Source organism: Herpailurus yagouaroundi, unplaced genomic scaffold (assembly GCF_014898765.1).
Source record: "Herpailurus yagouaroundi ecotype Mexico unplaced genomic scaffold, PumYag 142, whole genome shotgun sequence".
NCBI classification, from domain to species: Eukaryota; Metazoa; Chordata; class Mammalia; order Carnivora; family Felidae; genus Herpailurus; species Herpailurus yagouaroundi.
Window position 1 is genome coordinate 43,573,614 of NW_024412397.1, and position 21,554 is coordinate 43,595,167.

A 21,554-nucleotide genomic window follows, 5' to 3' on the forward strand; every position below is an offset into this window, starting at 1 on the left:
GCTCCGGTCATCTTTAACATTGTTAAAAGACAGGACCTGGTGATGCTATAGTAAGTGAATATGGTAATGATCTGCTAAAGGGAACCATGACCATTTATTCAGGAAACTATATACTGGGGGAAAGGAATACTCAGAAAGAACTCTTTGACAAAAAATTTGAGCCAGTATTTCTAGTGAAGGAACCACAGCAACATCATGGGGTCTTTGTTAGAATGGAAGTATATGTAGACCAGGTAATAAATGAGGTCACTGTATATGTGTATTTCACAGATTTACAACTGAATTGGACATAGTTGTTGACAAAACCACATTTATTCCTTGGCCTTGGAGTAAAAACTGTGGTTGAGGAAGGCCAAATAGAAACATAAGAATCTGCCTTCACATCAAGACAAGGAGTAATTAAAAAAAAATATTCCAGAGCAATAGCAGGAATTAGTACCTCTCAAAAATCTAGATGATCTGTGGCTGGTAATATCAGAAAATCATATATGATACCTGAGAATACTGGATTAATTCTAGAGGAGAGCATTGTACAACTACAAATAAAACTAATTAGTAGCTTAAATTGTGGGTAGCTGTTGTGCCAATTGTGATGTATTTGCTAGAGATGGTTAATAAGCTTGATCTTATTTACTTATATCCCATTCTGGAAGAAGGAAGAAAAATAGTTCATGTTCACTTGGGATGAATAACTAAACTATACATTTATGGGTTTTTTAAATGGGCTATATTATCATTCCTGCTCACTATCATAATATAGTCCAAAGGGACTTAGACTTACTACTTAGATATTCTGCAGAACATCACATTGGTTCTCTATTTTGATGACGTGATATTAAACAGGCCAGAAAAGCAAGCAGTGGTAAGTATATTAGAAGCCTTGATAAGACTCATTAATTCCAAAAATTGGGAAACAAATTCTATGAATATTTAAGGACCTAACACATCAATGGAATTCTTAAGGTTCCAGGAGTATGGCAGGACAACTCCTCCAAAGTAAAAAACAAATATTTAAATTTACTCCTGTGGTTAAAATAGTGGAAAGCCCAAAGTTGAGTAAACTTCTTTGGGTTCTGGAAGCAGCAAGTTTCATGCTTGCAATTACTTCTCTGAGTAACATGGAACTTTGCCAGATTGAGTAGCAACTAGTGGATTTAGTCTGTGTTGTAAACAGCTCTGCTACTTTGGCCATACAGCATGGCAGATCCTATAGTATTAGAGGTATCTGTGGTAGAAAATATACTCTGTGGAATTTATGGTAAGCTCCAACAGGAGAGTCCCAAAGTTGATCCATGGTGAAAGGGGGCCAGGTCATGCCATCTACAGCAGATACTTAACCACAATAACATTAGGACCTAGTAGATATAGAGTGTTTGTCTAGGGAACTAGAAGTGGCAATGTGGTAAGAACCCATCAACTCATAAATTCAGGCAAGCCAAGGAGCAATTCAGTCTAAGATGAATGTAGTATATCCCAAATTGGGCGTGTCAGGGTCAAAGGGCAAAATTAAGCCTCAAGACTGGTCCAGATTCCCATGCTATCTACCATAGCTACACTGTTGTGTCTTCCTCAGGTCATACCTGTGGCCACACGAGGAGCCTTTTTGTAGCCATCTTTAGAGATAGAAATGTCAAGCCCAATTCATGAGTAACTATATGAGTGCAAGCCAGAAGTATACTATTGCCATAATATCTTCAGGGGTGATCTGCAAAGACAGAAGGATGAAAAATTCTCCCACTAAGCCATCTACTTTGTGTGGAAAGAGAAGCAGATATAAACTAATGGGCAGGGGCAAGTAGCCTGGCTGGTTAGTCACGGTCTATAAAGAGAAAAATTAGAAGATTGGGGACAAGGAGATCAGAGAAAAAAGTATGTGGATGGGCTGAAGAGAGAGGCTATGAAATATGAAGACTTTTGAATGGCAGGTTAAGGAAAGCCAGAATAGTCACTATGGAAGAGGCATTAACAACCAATTAGAGTGAATGGCTCTTCCAGTTGACATCAGCCAGTCTCTACCATTACTACCAGTCCCTGCTCTCCATCAGCCAATGCTAGCAAAATGGGATCATGAGTGGAGTAATCCATGTGAGAAGGATGGAGGTTATGCATGAGCCTACCACCCTGCTGCTGTCAAATATCCAAACTACCCCTAACAGAGACCAGTGAATGTTGAGCCCTATATCTGGAACCGTCTCTCAAGAACACCCAATAACCACAGGTTGATACTTTAATTACTTTCACCATATAAGGGACAGAAGTTTATCTTGACTGGAATATGTAAATATAATGTTGTGGTTTTCCTTCCCTTCCCACAGGGACTCTGGAAGCACCACTATCCAAAGGCCTACAGAGTGTTTTAGCTGACTTACAGAGGATCCCACATAGCATTGCCTTGCAACAGGGTACTCATATTACAGCCAAAGGGGATTTACATGACCATAGGACCCAGTATCCAGTTATATCCTATCCTGACAAAGAATTAGGATATTTAACAAAAAATACAGCCTGCTTAGGTCAGAAACCTGTAGGATGGGAAGTTATCATCCATAACAGTATATACACTTTGGTGATCTTTATATGGCATTGCGTCTGCAGTCAGTAGGAAAAAATGGAGGTTCAGAGATCTTGGTTCCAAAGAAGAAATGCCACAAATGCCACCTGATCACTTCAAATTCCTCATGCACTGAGCAAAGAAAGGAGCCATATTCTGGCAGGGGTAATTGGTCCTGTTCATCATTAGAAGTTCAAGAGATATGTGGGCTTAGGCATAGTGGTGGCTGAAATAAATAGAACATAAGACATCATTAGATTTCCCTTGACGGTTACTCCCTAGAAGGGGAGTAAATAGTCAGTTTTAATTATAACTTATCTTTAGGAGCTGGACTTTTTGGCAGATTATGGTCTTTTTTTTTTTTTAATTTTTTTTTTCAACATTTATTTATTTTTGGGACAGAGAGAGACAGAGCATGAATGGGGGAGGGGCAGAGAGAGAGGGAGACACAGAATCGGAAACAGGCTCCAGGCTCCGAGCCATCAGCCCAGAGCCTGACGCGGGGCTCGAACTCACGGACCGCGAGATCGTGACCTGGCTGAAGTCGGATGCTCAACCGACTGCGCCACCCAGGCGCCCCTTGGCAGATTATGGTCTTAAGGGAGGGAATATATGTGTGTGGCAGAGCCTTGCCAGGAGCACCTGAAGTTTCCTTAGCACCCTCTTTATTCCTGCCAATGATGGCATTGAGGTAGGAAGAAGGGCATATTGCCAGGGTCATGTGGTGCTCTCTGCACCCCCTGTACATTTCTGCTAGTGAGTATTATCATTATCATTATCTTGGTAGCAAGAAGCCACAGCAGGAAGGATAACATCAACACATTAATAGATTAAAGGAGAAAAAAACATTTGATCATCTCACAGAGGCAGAAAAAATAATTCATGATTTTTTAAAAAATATGTTAAGCACACTAGAAGGAACTTTTTCTTAACCTAATATAGGATCAAAAACTTGTAGTCAGTAATGTTCTTACTGGTGGTACATTAGAAACATTTTATTAATCAGGATGGTTACATGAATGAGTGTTACTATCACTTCTACTTATTGTAATAGTGAAGATCCTAGGGAGGGAAGTATGTCTAGAGAAACAAATAAAAGGAACATGGAGAAAGGAAGAAACAAAAATATCATTAATGCTTTACATATTTTATAAGATCACATATGTTTGAGACTACATGTGTTATAAATTCATAAGTATGATATTTTTAAAATCCATCCATCAAATTCATGATTATAAGTTACCACAAGGGAGAGAAAATAATGAGACTGGGGATGATAACCAAGTAGTTTCAAAAATATCTAGAATATTACTTAAATAAAAAACAAATCTAGGGAGGAAGGGGAGGGGAGGGTGATGGGTATTGAGGAGGGCACCTTTTGGGATGAGCACTGGGTGTTGTATGGAAACAAATTGGACAATAAATTTCATATATTGAAAAAAATAAAATAAAATAATAGAAAACAAATCTAAAGCAAAAACTGTAAAATTTTACACTTAAGAAAACTAGGTGGTAGATACATGGAGGGATATTTACTATATTAATTATTATGATTTAATTTTGAAATATTTCTTAGCAAAAAACCTGTGTCTATCTATCATGTGTCTGTCTACATACAGATATATCTATCTGTGTGTCTATATAACTATATATCTATCTCCTCATGCCAATGTACTTTAAGAATCCTTCCTGGGGGCGCCTGGGTGGCACAGTCGGTTAAGCGTCCGACTTCAGCCAGGTCACGATTTCGCGGTCCGTGAGTTCGAGCCCCGCGTCAGGCTCTGGGCTGATGGCTCAGAGCCTGGAGCCTGTTTCCGATTCTGTGTCTCCCTCTCTCTCTGCCCCTCCCCCGTTCATGCTCTGTCTCTCTCTGTCCCAAAAATAAATAAAAACGTTGAAAAAAAAATTAAAAAAAAAAAACCAGAATCCTTCCTGAATAGAATATTATGCGTAATATATCATTCATCATCTGTTCCCAGCACTCTTTAGGCTTGGTAAATGCACTTCAAGATTCAGAGTAAGTGTCACCTCTTACAACTCTACTTTATCTCACTATTCTGGGTAGGATTCTCCTACTTTGTACTGTGTTAACACCCAGGGCTTGTACCTATCATGGCACATGTCATTCAGCATTGTAACATTCTTGTTATTTGTATGTGTCTCACCAAGTAGACTGTACATTCTTTGAGATAGGAACTATATCCTTTATCTTTGTGTATCCAACTTCTGTGTATACAATAGCATATATTAGAGAATGAATGGCTTTTGAATGAATAGAGATCTACTTAAAGTTAAGGAAGTCATATTCAATAGAAGCCGAAATTGAATTAGGAAAGGCGGAGATAAATATTTAAAGTAATTTCTAAAAGATTTATTTTCCATTAAAAAGAAAATCTATTATTTTTAGTTACTACCAGAACAGCATTACTTCGCTGCTTTGGATTTCTGTTATCTCTGAAATTAGAGGAGACAGATATCAACCTGCTACCTCCTTACTCCCAAACTTAGAAAATTGTTTTGAACTCATGATGCCCCCAGAAAATCATGAACACCTAACGTCATCATGCACTGTTTGCGAACACTGGAAAGAATGTACTAAGGGGGACGGTGGCAGGTGCCTTTACAGAACTCAAACAGTGGCAGAGAAAAATATCATATATGTGTTAACAGGAAAAAGTACATAGTTACCAACCACTACAGGTGCTATCAAAGAAAAATGCAGGGATTCATGAAGTGTTCTAATGGAATGATTCTAGTGCAAAATCTGAATGGAAAGAACCTAAAAATAAACTGGTCAGAAATAGAAGGTAATGGAAGATTATTCTCCCAAAGAAGTATGTACAATATCCCTGAGGTGCTTGAGATATTGATTAAAGGCCAGTGTGGTTGGAGCCAAACGAGGATGGAGTAGACCCATGACATGGGGCTGGGGGCGGTGGAAGGGATGCAGAGGAAACAAGGCAGGGTATTTCTAACCTTGGTAAGGAAGCTGCTTAGAGCACTGATAGATGGGAAAGAGTGGAAGTGGGAAAATTATTTGAAATTTTTTACAGTAGAAAGAAGCGAATGATTCCAAGATACATGTCGGAGATGGAATGAATAAGATTGGGATAGGGGCGCCTGGGTGGCGCAGTCGGTTAAGCGTCCGACTTCAACCAGGTCACGATCTCGCGGTCCGGGAGTTCGAGCCCCGCGTCAGGCTCTGGGCTGATGGCTCGGAGCCTGGAGCCTGTTTCCGATTCTGTGTCTCCCTCTCTCTCTGCCCCTCCCCCGTTCATGCTCTGTCTCTCTCTGTCCCAAAAATAAATAAACGTTGAAAAGAAATTAAAAAAAAACAAAGATTGGGATAATATAATGACTCCAATCTAACATAAGTAAGTCTCATTTCAAACATAGTTAATATACTAAAATACAAATATTTATTTTAATATTTTCAGAGGTCATTCCTAGTGAACCTCTTTCCCAACCTCCTTTCCACATAGCAACTCCTATCCCATTACATGTACTAAATTCATTATCAGGAAGGATTGGCTGAGCTGGCCTGACCAAACTTCTATGTTCTCAGTTTGAAACTGTATTAAAGTGTTTTATATAGTAATTATTTTTTTTCTTTTCTTTTCTTCATTTTTTTTCTTTCCTTTCGATTTCTTTATCTTTTTAAAAAATCCATTGACATCTTGTAGTTCTTAAGAACTGACAAATAAAAATTTGATAAATCAGGGCTTTCAAAGTCTTGATTTCAATAGTGTGACTCATTACCATATATAGACAGAAATAAGATCACTTGAATACCAAAAGTTACATTGATCTTACATATCCATAAGAAGAAAGGGAAAAGCAATATATTCAAAGATTTTAAGGAACAATAGTTAGAAGCAGCTGGCCTTGAATAATGGAACTTCAGAATGCTAGATCTTAAATTGAGTTAATTCTAGAGAACAACAGGTAAAAAATATGATTCCAAGCCCTTCCTCCATGTGCTTCCTTAACTGGGAAATTCAGTATAGCTTCCCCAGTTCTGAGTGAGCACTCCTTTTTATTCCCCTTAGTACAATTAACACCTCGTTTCTGAAGAGGAAACAAAATATATAGATATATATGTATATTTTGATAGGTAGATATATAGGTAGATGCACAGATACATAGATAAAGAAAGAGAGAAAGAAAGAAAAACCAATATGGATCACAAATATGCACAAGTTAGGAAACCTAAATAAAATTTGAGGTGAGGAAGTGTCTAATGTGTTTAAGTACTTTATTTTTTGTGTTTAATTATTGTTTGGTTTGTTGGTTGGTTGATTGATATTGTGTGAATATGAGTGTAAGGACACATGAGGAGCTATATTTTAGGTTCAGTCTTGCCTCCCAAAATAAGAAATAAGCAACAGTCCCTTTCTTGTGCCTTAGTCAGGAAGCATGCTAAATGGCTTGTTAACTTTAAATGTATAGCTTAGTGTTTCTTTGTTGACGTATTGTTAAGAGCTTGGAAGAAAAGTTTGCATTTCATAATCATGGTTGGATTTCTGGACATTCAGTGAGTATGGAGAGCATTAAACTTTAACTGAAGAATAATTTGAATGACTCACGTGAGCTCCTGGTTTTTATAGCTTACTTTATATTCTTATGCACTCCGGGGCGCCTGGGTGGCGCAGTCGGTTGAGCGTCCGACTTCAGCCAGGTCACGATCTCGTGGTCCGTGAGTTCGAGCCCCGCGTCAGGCTCTGGGCTGATGGCTCAGAGCCTGGAGCCTGTTTCCGATTCTGTGTCCCCCTCTCTCTCTGCCCCTCCCCCGTTCATGCTCTGTCTCTCTCTGTCCCAAAAATAAATAAATGTTGAAAAAAAATGCATATATATATTCTTATGCACTCCAAGAGACTTTTTGTCTCACTCTTATAATCTGACTGTAAGTGTGGTGATGCACATTTAGTGTTGTTTTATTTGTTTGTTTGTTTGTTTTTGCATTGTATAAAGATGTCAGAAGCAAGAAAAAATGGTCAATACAGAGATTATGTGGGATATCCTTTTCTATTTTATAATAGTATTAATAAACAACCAGGGTCTATAATAATTTAATTTCAAAATAAATTGGTGATAGAACAGGCTAATAAAAAATATCCAAACTGATATATAGATAAGATAAATCAATGGCAGATATGAAAATTACCACTTAAACTGGCTATTAAATTATAGAGATGATCATCTCCCAGTGACAACATTCCATATACCACATTTCATTAGGTTCTCTTTATAACGTACTGGTTTCCACGTATGTCTTATAATATTTTTGTGATAAAGCATCTCTCCTTTATCTTAGGTTGCCAATGTGCATAAGTACATTCATAAACTTAAACTTTGTCACATTCTTTCCTTGTCATTCTTCTATTCCTATTGATAACAGCAGTAAAACTTCTGTTTTATCAGATGACTATATCTTCCCATATTGGCGATTTTCCTTCATCAATACAATAGCTTAAATAAAAAGACGTTTAGAGAATATTATTACTCTGAAAGGAAAAATCCCTTCTTAAGACTCTGATGGGGTCTTACAGCACCTACAAAGTAGCACCATCCTTAAGGAAAAAAATACGGAAAAATAGTGAATAATTTTATGCATAATTTAGAAATATCTGCCTTTATCTAGAGATAACCATGTTTGTTAAACTTTCCTTTATACTGTTTTTTTTAATATAAATTTTCTCCTTTTTTGTTTCTGTTTCTGTTTCTGTCAGCCACATGTTTCTTTCTAAGGTAGTCATGCAGAAAATATTTCCCAGCTATTAGTAATCAGTGTTTGGATGTTTCTCCATATATCCAAAATGACATTATAAAGTATGAACACTATTTAGCTATTTCATTCTGGATCTCTTTTTAGTATCTGTTCGTGTTCTCTGGATGTTCATACCATCACTCAATTTAGTATCATTTGTGATTTGAATTAATGTGTTGTGTACCTCTATGTCCAGACTGAAAATAAAAGTATTAACATTCTTCTGGGATACTTTAAACTGAATGCAATTTAATACCAATAAAGCGGTGCCATCATGTTTTTCAGAAATGGATTGACATAATATTTCTACCTAAGGCAAGTGTGGCAGCATATTAATCATGAAAAGAGATTTGGAACTTCCTTAAAAAGAATCCCTTAAAGCCTTAGCTTAATCTACTGTATAGCTGCAGTAAAGAAAGATAACAGTATGGTTGGGGAAATTATTATTTTTTTTAAGGCACTTAAATTGAAAAGGAAATGACTAGAGGAGATAATCTTCCATGTTATCACCATGAAACTTTGGAGACAGTAATGAGCATAACAAGTGTGAAATATCCTTAACATACTAACATGAGAAGTACTTCCTATTCAGAATTTCCACCATTTAAAAGATAAGCTGTATCCCCACTATAGCTGTATTCCTCAGAATGCCTGATTTTATTACTTTACACACAGGTAAACAGAGAGACTTCAAGTTTCAATGAGCATGCCCTATATGTATTTTCTCATTCAGGGAGCTTTATGCTACCTCAAAAATGCCCCTAAAATAGTATGGAATAAAAATCCAGAAGCAGCAACACCCATCCATATGGCTGGAAATCCCACACCTGGCTGTGCTGCTTACTTGTGACATACTTTATATTCCTCCAGCAGAATCTCATTGCATTCAGTTTTTATAGGTATTGCAGTAATATAATTTTTCACTATTTCATTCTTACTTTGGAGGCAATGAAGAGGGAAGAAGGTTGGACTATATGGAACTAAGGAAGCATGACCTTGATTCACTGCCTTTCTGAAACACATTTATCAGCTTTATATGGTCAACCATAGCATATTGAGCTTTAAACACTAAAGCACTCTGAAGACCCTAGTGTATTACTTACCACTGCCTTTGCAAAACAAAAAATTTACATTTTCTTGATATATGAATATATATATATATATATATATATATATATATATATATATATATACTTTGCTATGTGAATGAATTCTGAGTTTCTTGTATGTTTATAGACTTATATGCTATACCTTTTCCATGATGGAATTTTAAAATCCTTTTCTACTGTAAAGCTCTACTTATTATCACCACCACTTTCATGTTTCACTAGTTTAATCGTTGATGCAAATGATGGACTATATTGGATTGTGTGTGTGTGTCTGTGTGTGTGTCTGTGTGTGTGTGTCTGTGTGTGTGTGTGTGCGTGTGTACTTGTTTCTTAATACGGAAAATTTCAGGTAAAATATATTTCCAAAATTCTGTCTTCTCTCTTACCTATTTTATAACAAATGATTCCAAAAGACACTATTTAGCCAGCAAATAGACCAGCTTAATTTTTCTAAGACTAGAGATACTGTTTCATCTAAAAGTATGCAAACATGTAGAATTTACCTAAATAATAACTAGAGCATCCGGGATTTGAAGACAGTGGACACTCCCTCTAGTCCCTTTTGAAAGGCAGTCAGGGCAATTTAGAGGCTGATCATTCTGTTTACCAGGAGTTACAGTACTTGCAGAGTAGACTATCCTTAAGGAAAAAAATACTGAAAAATAGTGCATAATTTTATGCATAATTTAACCCACCACCTAGAAATATCTGCCTTTATCTGAAGAGATTAATTGCCAGCAGAATCTGCATGACCCAATACTTCTAGGAGACAGCTTATACAATACACTTTGTTGAATGAAAAACAGTATTATGATAGTATTTCAACTATTAAGAAAAACATTTTCTGTCTAAAGTAATTAAGGTAATGTTAAGACTCCAATAAACTGTCATGGAATTGTGAATGGAGAAATATGGAAATAGGTGGCATTCCCTCGTCATACACGTTCAAGACAATTTTGGAGCTTTCACATATTTGACAGTGTGGTGATCATCTAAACCATTATTAAGTATACAGTTCAGTAGTATCAAGTACATTCATATCATTATGCAGCCAATCTCCACAATTTTTTTTCATCTTGCAAAACTGAAATTCTATACTCATTAAACAAAAAATCTTCATTCTTCTTCCACCAGCTCTGGAAAACCCCCATTCTACTTTTTTTTTCTATGAATTTGACTACCCTAGGTACTTTTAGTGGCATCATATGGTATTTGTCCTTTTGTGACATGCTTATTTAAGTTAGCATAATGCCTTCAAGTTTCACTCATGTTATAGTACATGTCAGAATTCCCTTCCTTTTTGGGGCACCCAGGTGGCTCAGTAAGTTAAACATCCAGCTCTTGGTTTTGCCTCAGGTCATGATCTCACATTTCATGGGTTTGAGCCTGTGTCTGGCTCTGCACTGACAGTGTGGAGCCTGCTTGGGATTCTCTCTCTCTTCTCTCGGCCCCACCCCCACTCATGCTCACTCTCTCTAAAAATAAATAAATAGACTTAAAAAATAATTTCCTTCCTTTTTAAAGGGGGAATAATATTCCAGTGTATGGATATACCACATTTGTTTATCCATTGTCAATGGACATTCAGGTTACTTCTATCATTTGGCTATTGTAAGGAAGGCTGTTATGAATGTGGGCTTACAAATATCTCTTAAAGACCCCACTTTCAATAATATTTGATATATCTCCAAAAGTGGAATTGCCATATTATATATAATAATTCCAGTACTTCTTTAAAAATAGAGAGATATTACACTAGAGTAATCCTAGAACTCATTGGATTCTCTGCTTTGCCATACATATGGCTGATTTTTCTCTACCTGGCTTTTCCCTCTTCTCTAAATCAAATAGCTGAACCATGCAGAAAATGGGAGAGAATAAGAAAACAGAAATAAATTACATGTAACCTGAATTCATGTTCATAAATGAGTTTTACAATACTATGAAATTTGGCATTATTATTGATACATAAAGACAACATTGATAACTCCTTCATTAAGACAGGAAGTCAGGTTTTTTTTTAAGTACTTGGATTTATATTCATTTGCATATACTCTATGACAGGTTTTCTTGTGACACTGGCATAAATTAGAAACAAAACCTGTGCTATCCACAGAATCGTAAATGTCAATAATAAATCTACACTTTGTGCAAAAAGAGAAAAAAGAATGTCAGTTATAAAGCAAAATGACATGATACAAAGAACTCTAATTTCTTTACCTTTGCATTTAGCCAATATAATGGATATTTCTTGGGTTTGGGCCATAAAGAATCTGCAAACTTTCCTAACATTTCAATTTTCTTTTGGAAAATTACCCATTTGCCTTTAGATATAGTCTGATACCATTGTTAATTATGTTCCTTGCCTTACTGACCTATGGGAAGGCAAGAGACTTAAGTTAGATCAGTCAGACTGACACTCCCTAACTGAGGAAGAAGGAATAGATAATAGTTGGCATTTATTCATCCCATCAAAAGTATTAGGACCCAAATATTAAATAATATGAAAAGTTTTCCCTAACATTCATGATGACTAATTCTCCAAACTCCAACTAATTCTCCAGTTGAAAAGGGGGGAACACCTCTCTGTATCTGTCCCCATATATGTATAAGGTAAAAATATAATGATGTAAGTAATTCTTTTCCAAATGCCACTCAAATTACGTAACAGTTACTGGGACCCAGTTCTGCTTCCATTTAACTGTGTCTAAGTACCTTGCATTATCTCTATCACAGTGTTCATGAAATCTTCTTAATAAAGGGTTTTATGTTTTGATTTGGTTTGTTGGTTTCTGTATTATATTCACTATCACAAAATCTTCTTAGTTTATGAGTTTTCATGAAGAATACTTATCTGTAATAGCCACAGTGGGGCAATAGTTTCTTCCTTTAATTAAGCTATATAGAATTTTATACAGCAGTATGTTATATCTATCTGCATAATATATATAATTTATTATTGTTTTATTATTATATATCATTGTATATAATGTAAAAGATAACAGTATACAGTATTATCATGCAATTATATATATATATGCACATGTATATATTTAATAGATTATATATGATGATAGAAGTTTTCTTCATCACTTTATTTTCATAGAATCACAAGTTTATATCTTTCAAATATAGGATTATGTAAATTATTTTATAAGATAAAAATAATTTTGGTCCATTTAACCAGTATGTTCATACATTGATCCATTAAAACAACAATTATTGAGTACATACCATGTCCTAGAAAAATGTTATGGACTAGGAATAACAAAATGAATAGAACTATACCCTGACCTGACTCAATCATACAGGTGAGTTTGTATTGTTTGTTTTGTTTAAGTTAAATTTCCTGAAGTTTTATACTAGATCTCAGCCAAAAGGCCGAGAAGCAATAAATTTCTTGAAATTTTGTGTTGAAAATGGACATACCTACGGTGATGTGAACTGAGAGTATATGATATTTTAAATGTTTACAATGAAATAATTAACAGTGATAATTCTGGTATATTTGAGAATGATGGTTACTTGTTTCTACATTACAATGATTGATAATTTGTGCGAGAACAAAAAAGAAAGTATGTTTTTTCTAAATTCTGTAGGATCAAAATATAGGTGTCCAACAGATTAAAAGTAATGGGGCCCCTGGGTGGCTCAGTCAGTTAAGTGTCCAACTGTTGATTTTGGCTCAGGTCATGATCTCATGGTTCATGAGATTGAGCTCCAGGTCGGGCTCTGAGCTGACACTGCAAAGCCTGCTTGGAATTCTCTCTCTCCCTCTCTCTCTGCCCCTCCCTCACTTGTGTTCTCTCTCTCTCTCAAAAATGAAGAAACTTAAAAAAAAGGTATTGACAAGATATCTAAACATTCCAGAAATTATGCATTTTGAAAAGTATTTCATAATGGTGATAATCAACATTTTATATCAAGTAACTTGCTAATAAATGATATTAAGACAATAAATGATTGTTAAAATGAAAGAATATATAGATACATGTAAAAATGTAAAAAAAAGAGATTATTGTTTTTTGAATAGAGACGGTAAATAAAATAAATAAATGATCCAGGCCTGTGGCGGAGTCTGAGTCTGGGGTCTCGCTGCCACGCCCCCACCCCCTCCCGCTCCTGGGTTCTTGGATCCACCCACCCAGCCCCATTGCTTGATGCATGTAATGAGGAGAGAAATGCAAAATATAATCTTATCTTATTGACACGTTCATCCCTAAGTATCATATGAGAAAAAAGCATACCAGAATTGTTGATTGGTAAGAAGAGAATGTGGCTGAGATCTAGACATATTTAGAACATAGGAGCCTGTAGACAGTTGGATTTAGGCAAAGAAATATGCATGAGTCAAGAAATGAGTATGAACAATAGTTAGGCAGAGAGTTATGGAGCACTCACAGTGCCCATGGCTAAGATAGGGTATAAAATCCACTGCTTTTATTCATTTATGTATTATTCAGCAAACATGTATATTATTCAGTAAATAATATTCAATGTCTTTTATGTGCCAGACACTGTTGGTAGGGGAGGTGGGGGGAGAGATTACAAAAACTTTCTTCTGTTGACATGTGGAAGGAATTATTCTTGCATTCTATACATATTTATTGATTTATTGTGTGCTTGCTTTAGGGGGCAGGGAATCACAGAGAATACTGCCATGAGAAAAAGAGAGAGAATTCCCTGCATTGTAGGTTCTAGATTCTAATGGTGGTGGATTGAAATAAAACAGTCTTTTAGAACAAAAGACTGTGGCAAAAAAAAAACAAAAACAAAAACAAAAAAAACAAAACAAAAAAAAAAAAAAACGACCACAAAAACCCAGAATGGGCAGGAGAAACAGAAGAGTATAATTCAATTATCATACATGTGAGATTGAGTTCCATTAGGCTTCTATTAGGTATCATTAAATAGTACTGAGGAGTACTTCAGGAATAATTTAATTTTCTAGAGGTAACAGAGTCATGAAAAATCTGAAACCCATCCTGGAAATAAGAGTGAATTAGACATTCATAGAGAGAGAGATTATTTTCAGTTTAGTAACAACTAGAAGCTTGCTTACACTTTACAAGCGTAATATGAAAACTGAAAGTAGTTTAATGGTTGATGTCTGTAAAAACAGCCACAGACTCTCTATCATCTACCAAAAGGAGCATGATGAGGAGATTTAGGAACCGAGCCCCTCAATATGTGTCCTTAATCCCAACTGGAATCTAGATAATCCCGAGCTTTTTACATCTTTCTCTGTTCCATCAATAAAAAAGAACTCTGGCTGAAAAAAAAAATCTCAATAAATACCAAGTGGTTTTAATATAGATACAACCTTATTTTCCAAAAATTTATGGGGTCACTTTAAATTGAAGTCAAGTGTGGTTTTCTGTTGTGTATTCTCCACACTGACACACACTGGCACTGCAGGAACAAGGAGCTTTCTCCCTTCCAGGAAAAATCAGATTCTGGTTTTGACTATCTGATTTTTCGCTTGTTAATCTGTTTGTTTAAATTTTGATACCAGTAATCTTCAGAAGTGAGATTTATTAAAAACCATAAAGGAAGATAATGTAGAGTGTCCCAACATTCAAATCTCTAGACACCTAAATGTTTCTTTATATACTTTATATTAACCATGGTGTTTCTGAATTATTGCTGTAATATTTCAGTAATGGGATAGAAACTGTCAAGGTCAGAACAGCCTCATAAGGGAGATGTGCAAAGAGAAAGCATTAGATCTGAAAAGCACAATTGTAGCTGTTCTAAGGAATCTTTTCATTAAAGTAATGGACCAAATGATATCATGTAGAACTGTGAGATACCAGAAAACGCCATGTGGCAAGTGTGCTTGGAGATAAAAAGTGAGTTTTCTTTTCTGTTTCCTTTACATTTTCGCACATAAAACACCTTGGCTCCTTTCATTCAAAGTAAAGCATATATTTTAATATCTATAAAGTTTAATGAAAGTGCTTTTTACACGGAAAGATTGAGTTAAATGACTTTAAATTGGATTTTTAACCCACAGAACACAGCAATATTATTTGCAATATGCATGGTGGTCGGCGGGAGGAGCCCTGGGCTGTGCAAATGTCGGTGGGTGCAGCCTCTTCCAGTTTCCATAGCACACCTTTCTCATCTTGCTCTGGAAGATCATGGGTATTGGGTACAACCACTAGGAGCATAGCTTGGTCATTACTCTCTTCTTTCTCACTAGGAAACAGAATGTTTTATCTAGTAGCCCTTTCTCAGATCCAAGTGTTTAACCAATGGCCCGATTCCAGGTCATTGGATAAGTCTTCTACCTTTCTTTGTCGTCGCCACACTGTTACAAAAGAAACAAAAAAGAAAACAAAACTCAGCAACATTCAATTGTAACTCCACAAACTGTAAGCATTTAAATGGCATTCACAGTTTACTAAGTCTCTTACCTGTGTTCTCTTTTGCTATTCCCACTACCCCAATACCCTACTATTGTCTTTTTTAAATTTTTATTTATGTATTTATTTTTAAGTAATCTCCATGCCCAACATGGGACTAGTACTCATGACCCCGAGATCACGAATCACATGTTCTAACCACTGAGCCAGGCAGGTGCTCCCTTACTATTATCTTTATTTGTCATCTAAAACTGAAGTGCACAGATACAGCTTAGTGGATGGTTATTAAGTCAATAGGTGTTACTTTCAGGACCCAAATCAAGACACATTTACATTAGATTTTCTAGCCTTTTCTCTGCAATTACACATCCTATAAAAATTCTCCCATCTTTTCTTTTTTAATGTTTATTTATTTATATTTAGAGAGAGAGGGAGAGAGAGAAAGGGAGGGACAGAGAGAGAAGGAGAGAGAGAATCTGTTAGCACAGAACCAGATGCCAGGCTTGATCTCACAAACCGTGAGATCATGACCTGAGCTGAAATCAAGAGTTGGCCCCATAACCAACTGAGCCACCCAGGTGGCCCCTCCCATGTTTTCACAGTACCATGATCCCAAGGAGACCCAGATGAGTCAGAGCCTGCAAAAGCTATGTAATCCTAGAGAAGGCTGAAATATTCCACCGTGTTTTTGTTATTTTTCAAAATAATTTGACAATAAATTTACAAACATTTTTTTTTCATAAAACTTTATTATCTATGACAAAGTATTCTATATAGATGTTTATATTTTATTTCTGTGTAGGTAATAGTTATATTAATACTACCAAAGGAAAGAACTCTTAAATTATATCTCTCATTTTTTTTCTTTGTTGCTCTAAGCCTGAAATAAGCTCTTGAATTGACTTTTTCACTAAGGTTTTTTGAAATCCAAAAATAAGGTCATGTTAATATTATTTAATTGTAAAGTCCCTTGCCATGACTTACTAAGTCAACACATATACCTGATGCATCAAAATGCTGTTTTAATGAAATCACTGGACCACAAAATGATTGTTATGTTTTTCTCCATCATTTAACCAACAATGATTTTTGTAAAGTTTCTCTATGTAATTAAATGTGTCTGTGAATCATCAATGCCATCTAAAAATAAAATATCCATAAGATTATTGATTTCACTGTAATATAAACATGAAGCATGAATGTTCTCAGGTTTTCTGAGAGGCAAAGCTTCTCTAGGGCAACATTAATATTATGCCATTATGGGACTTTTAATTCTTAACCAAATACAAAGCTAATTAGTTAAATGGCATTTAGGAAATTCTATTCTGGCATAGTATTTCAAATATTATTGACTGGCAGATTATTCTAGATGATCAACAGTTTCTAAGAGCAAACTCATCTTCAGTTTAAAATAATCATGAACTTACTCCAAAACGAATTTCAAACGATAACCATTATTAATCTGAATAATAATTAAATATCTCAAGTAAGATTAGCACAAGGCCAAACAAAAGGCTGATATGTACAGAAGAATTGTATGAGCATGGGCTATATAACCATGGTTTATTAGGCCAATTATTCCCTGCCTCCCAAATTTGGTTACAATTGAGCAGAACACTTAAAACATTTTAGTTTTCATTGATACAGTATACAAGGAAAGGCATGGTGTTTGCATCACTTTGACTTAACTTCAGATACCAGTTCTGCCACCCTTAGTTGTTTCATTGCAAATAAACCATTTAAACTCTCTTAAACTCAATTTGTCCTTCCTTAAAATAAAGAATATAAAAATATATGCTTCACATATCTCACAGATTTCTTAGGGTAATCAGATAAGATTGTGTGTCCAAAGCACCCTACCATTCCTAGCATGTAATAAATGGACAATAAGTAGTGGCTATATTTTGCAAATCCTTCCTACAGGGAAGTGTTTAGATCACCTAGATCACTTGTTTACAGTGTTCGGATGTCTTAAGCAATTGGATTATCACATCCCTTTGACAGATTCTTTTGTTTTTAATCATTCAGTCATTTAATAAACATTTTTGAATACTTATTATGTGTCACCACTATATCGAGATACAGAAATAAAACAAAATCTTTGACTCAGAAATTCACAGTATTATTAGAACTAAAATACCTCCCATTTATCAAGACACATCATATGAAAAGCCTTTAATTACGCACTTTGAAGATACAATGCTATTTAATGAGAACTGTTCTTAAAGTCAGGATTTGCACCTCTGTTGTACTCTGACCTTTAAGCCCAAGATCTCAGTTGGTAGAACATACTACTATGGAAAAAGGAAGCACAATTTGATACAGAGAGAAAAAGCAATAATTGATATGCATACCGAAAAAAAATCCCCTTTTTTACCATTTATTTTTCAACTTTATCATGATTTCAGGAGAGGAAAACAAGTGGGTTTGATTTATTTAAGTTTTTCTTTAAACAACAGACATTTATTCTCTCACATCTAAATGCTAGAAGTCTGAAATCCAGGTGTCAGTAGGGTCACACTTCTTCTGAAGTTTCTACAGAAGAATCTTTACTCGCTTCTAGCTTCCGCTGGACCTAAGCATTATTTGACTTGTGGCAGCCTGACTCAATCCCTGCCCTCATCTCCCCATGCCTTTTCTGTCTCTGTGTCCTCTCCTCTTGCTATGAGGACGCTAGTCATTAGACTTATAATCTACTCTAAATTCAGTAGATCATCTCAAGGTTAGGTACTTACTAACACATCTGCAAAGACTCTGTTCCTTAAAAAGGTCATAGTCTGAGTTTCTAGGTGACCAAGAATTTTGTGAAGGAGAAGACATTATTTAACTTACACAATTTATAATTTGTGATTTATTGGAAATAGCAGAAATTTCCTATTGAAAATGCATCAGTATGCATTCACTTATTAATTTAACATAATTTATTAAATTTCTGGGGCATACATAATACAGAGTTTGTCTTTAATTAAAAGATGTCTTGATATTTATTCCGCATGTCTATTACTATATGTGATAGGTATGTATAGAGTTCCAAATTCACGGATTACCTTTAAGTCAAACAGTCTAATAAAAAATCCAAGCATATAACAACTAATCCCAAAGACACATTTAGTTATATATGTGGTACGTGGAACAACGCAGAAGAACAAGTACTATGAAAACTTATATAAGGTTTATATATCTGGTGTGCCTGACCCAATCTTGAGAGTTGTATTCCTTGAGGAAGTACTATTTAAATTTAAGTTAAAAGGTAACTAAGAATTAACCAATAAAGATAATTTATCTATGCCTCCACTATATTTCCTGAGCAATCTGTAGTATAATATAAGCAATTCCAATTTGATGAGAAGCATGGTAATTATACTCCTTTCTTTATGCACCTTTGTAAAATAGCCTAATATCCTGCAAAGAGAAACGGATATATTGTCTTGTGAGTCGTCAAAATAAGCTCACTTTTGCATTAACTTTTGGTATACAGATGCAGCTGGACAGAAACAGTTGGAAAACTTTATGGATAGAAGACCCATAATTTGAATTATAATTAACAGTAGTATATAATATTAATAATATATTATGTATTATATTATTATAATTATGTTATCTCTTATTTATGTATAATTTTTATCCAGCAAGGCTTTTACCACCTACAATATACAATAAGACTCTTAGGAGATTACTGTTTCTGCATATTCTCCTATTTCTTCAAACACCTTTGGTAATTTTGGGAAAATGGAGATATTTCAAAACAGATCAGAGTCTCTGCAAGCTTATTTCCTAACACAAAAGGGGATTGATTGGAAAATCTCATTGACCGTAACATTCAGGTTAATTAACCATAATAAAAATAAGTCAAAATATCCCTTAAGATTGTCCCATGTGGAAACATGTCTACTTCCTGATAATATGGCTGAATGCTTTCCATGAATCACTTCCTCAGAATATCCTAGGAGTCCAGAGAGCAGATACAAAATTTAATAAATAAGCTTCTGCTATAAACAAGCAAGTCCATATGAGACAAAGAAACTTAGAAGACCAAAGGTGACAATTTAATTTAATTTAATTTAATCATATTATTATCTCTACTATAACAAATAAGACCTTCCTTTAGCTAGAGATTGTTTGCACTTTTTTTGGCCTCTTATCAATTAAACAGTCAATCGAGGTCCTGTTTCCAGCATGACTCAATAATAACATTTGATTAAAGAGACTCCAAACAACTCTTCTTTGTTGGTTTAGGAGAGTTTTGCATACATCAGTTGGGAAATTATGCATGTGCTTTTGTTGAATGCATGATATTACTCTTTCCACTTTCAGCATTGAAAACCAGTATAAAAAAGATGTTTGATTATATACTCCATAGCTCTAAATCAGGCAAAATTTCCTCCTTTATTTTAGAGTGTAATAACCCACTGCCTAGAACTGGGTGTACATTTGCTGTATACATCTCTCCCACTAGTGTCTAAAAACCAACTTCTTACCTTTAGATTGCAAAATTCATTTAAATTCTAATCACCAGATATAAATCAAGGACTATGTTTCAAGCACTGAGCTGGGCTCCACAGGTGCATGAGTAAATTTGTCTTTTCTCCTAGAGCCATCTGTACCGTAGACAAAACAATTATGCAGAACATTTCTATACAATTTTAAAATTGCTGTAAAACAGCTGATATGTATTGGGTTCTCACTCTGTGCCCGGAACTGTTCCAAGCATTCTTCATGTACTGATTTAATTCTGTATAGTGTTACTGTCGAAAAAAACAGCATGGAAATTTTAATTTGCCAAATGTCCCAAAACTGAAAAATGAGAAAAACACAATCTTTTTTATACTTAAAACATATCACTAGTTATTATGTTTGTGTATTGGCAGATATATTTATTGATCCTTTCATCTCTGCTTTGTATCCTAACTCTTTCCACCTTCTAAAGGACTGTCAATCATCTCTTGGTTCTTCCATTTAAAACCTCTCTCTGAACATTCTTCACATTAACATAAATATGCTCATGCTCATCTCCTACCTTACAATGAACAATACTAAATATAGGAGTATGTTAAGGTCCTAGACTATGATTTTTTTCAATATAATCTTTTCCTGGGAAACTTTACCCTTTCTAAGACTTCCACTCTCGTTAATATGACAATAAGTTCAGATCCGTATGTTCCATTCTTAACTCTTGGTACCAAGCTATCACTGATTTTTATTATCTCCTACTCCAGTGAGTGGCATCTTTATTCTTCTATTTTGCAAGCTAAGAATCTAGAGTTACTCTATTTTCCAAGACTTTCTTTCACAACCACAATGTCCTGTAGCTTTTACCTTCTAATACTGAAACGCATTCACTTACCTCCAATTCAAATGACATGATCTTAAATCAAACTTTTTTTTTTCCTACTTGGATAGAAATAGCATCAAAGTGGATTTCTTTCACTTTGGCCATCTCCAATTTATTCCACACTCTGTAACCAGGATGATTTTTTCAAAAAATAAATATAAGGAAGACATTTCTCCCATTAAATTCCTTTCAATAGCTTAAAATATCTCCTATGATAGACATTCTTAGCATAGCATGTCTATCTACTTTTGCGCCTAACTGCTGCCCTGACCACATTGTATAATGCCGTCTCTGTTCATCTCTGCACTCCAGCTACATTTCCCTGCATTCAGTTCCAAATTCCTTTGTCGCAGACTTTGAGTCTGGAGGTCTCTCTTGTCCAACAAGAGAGGAGAAGCAGAATTGACTACAAGAGAGGCTAATGTCA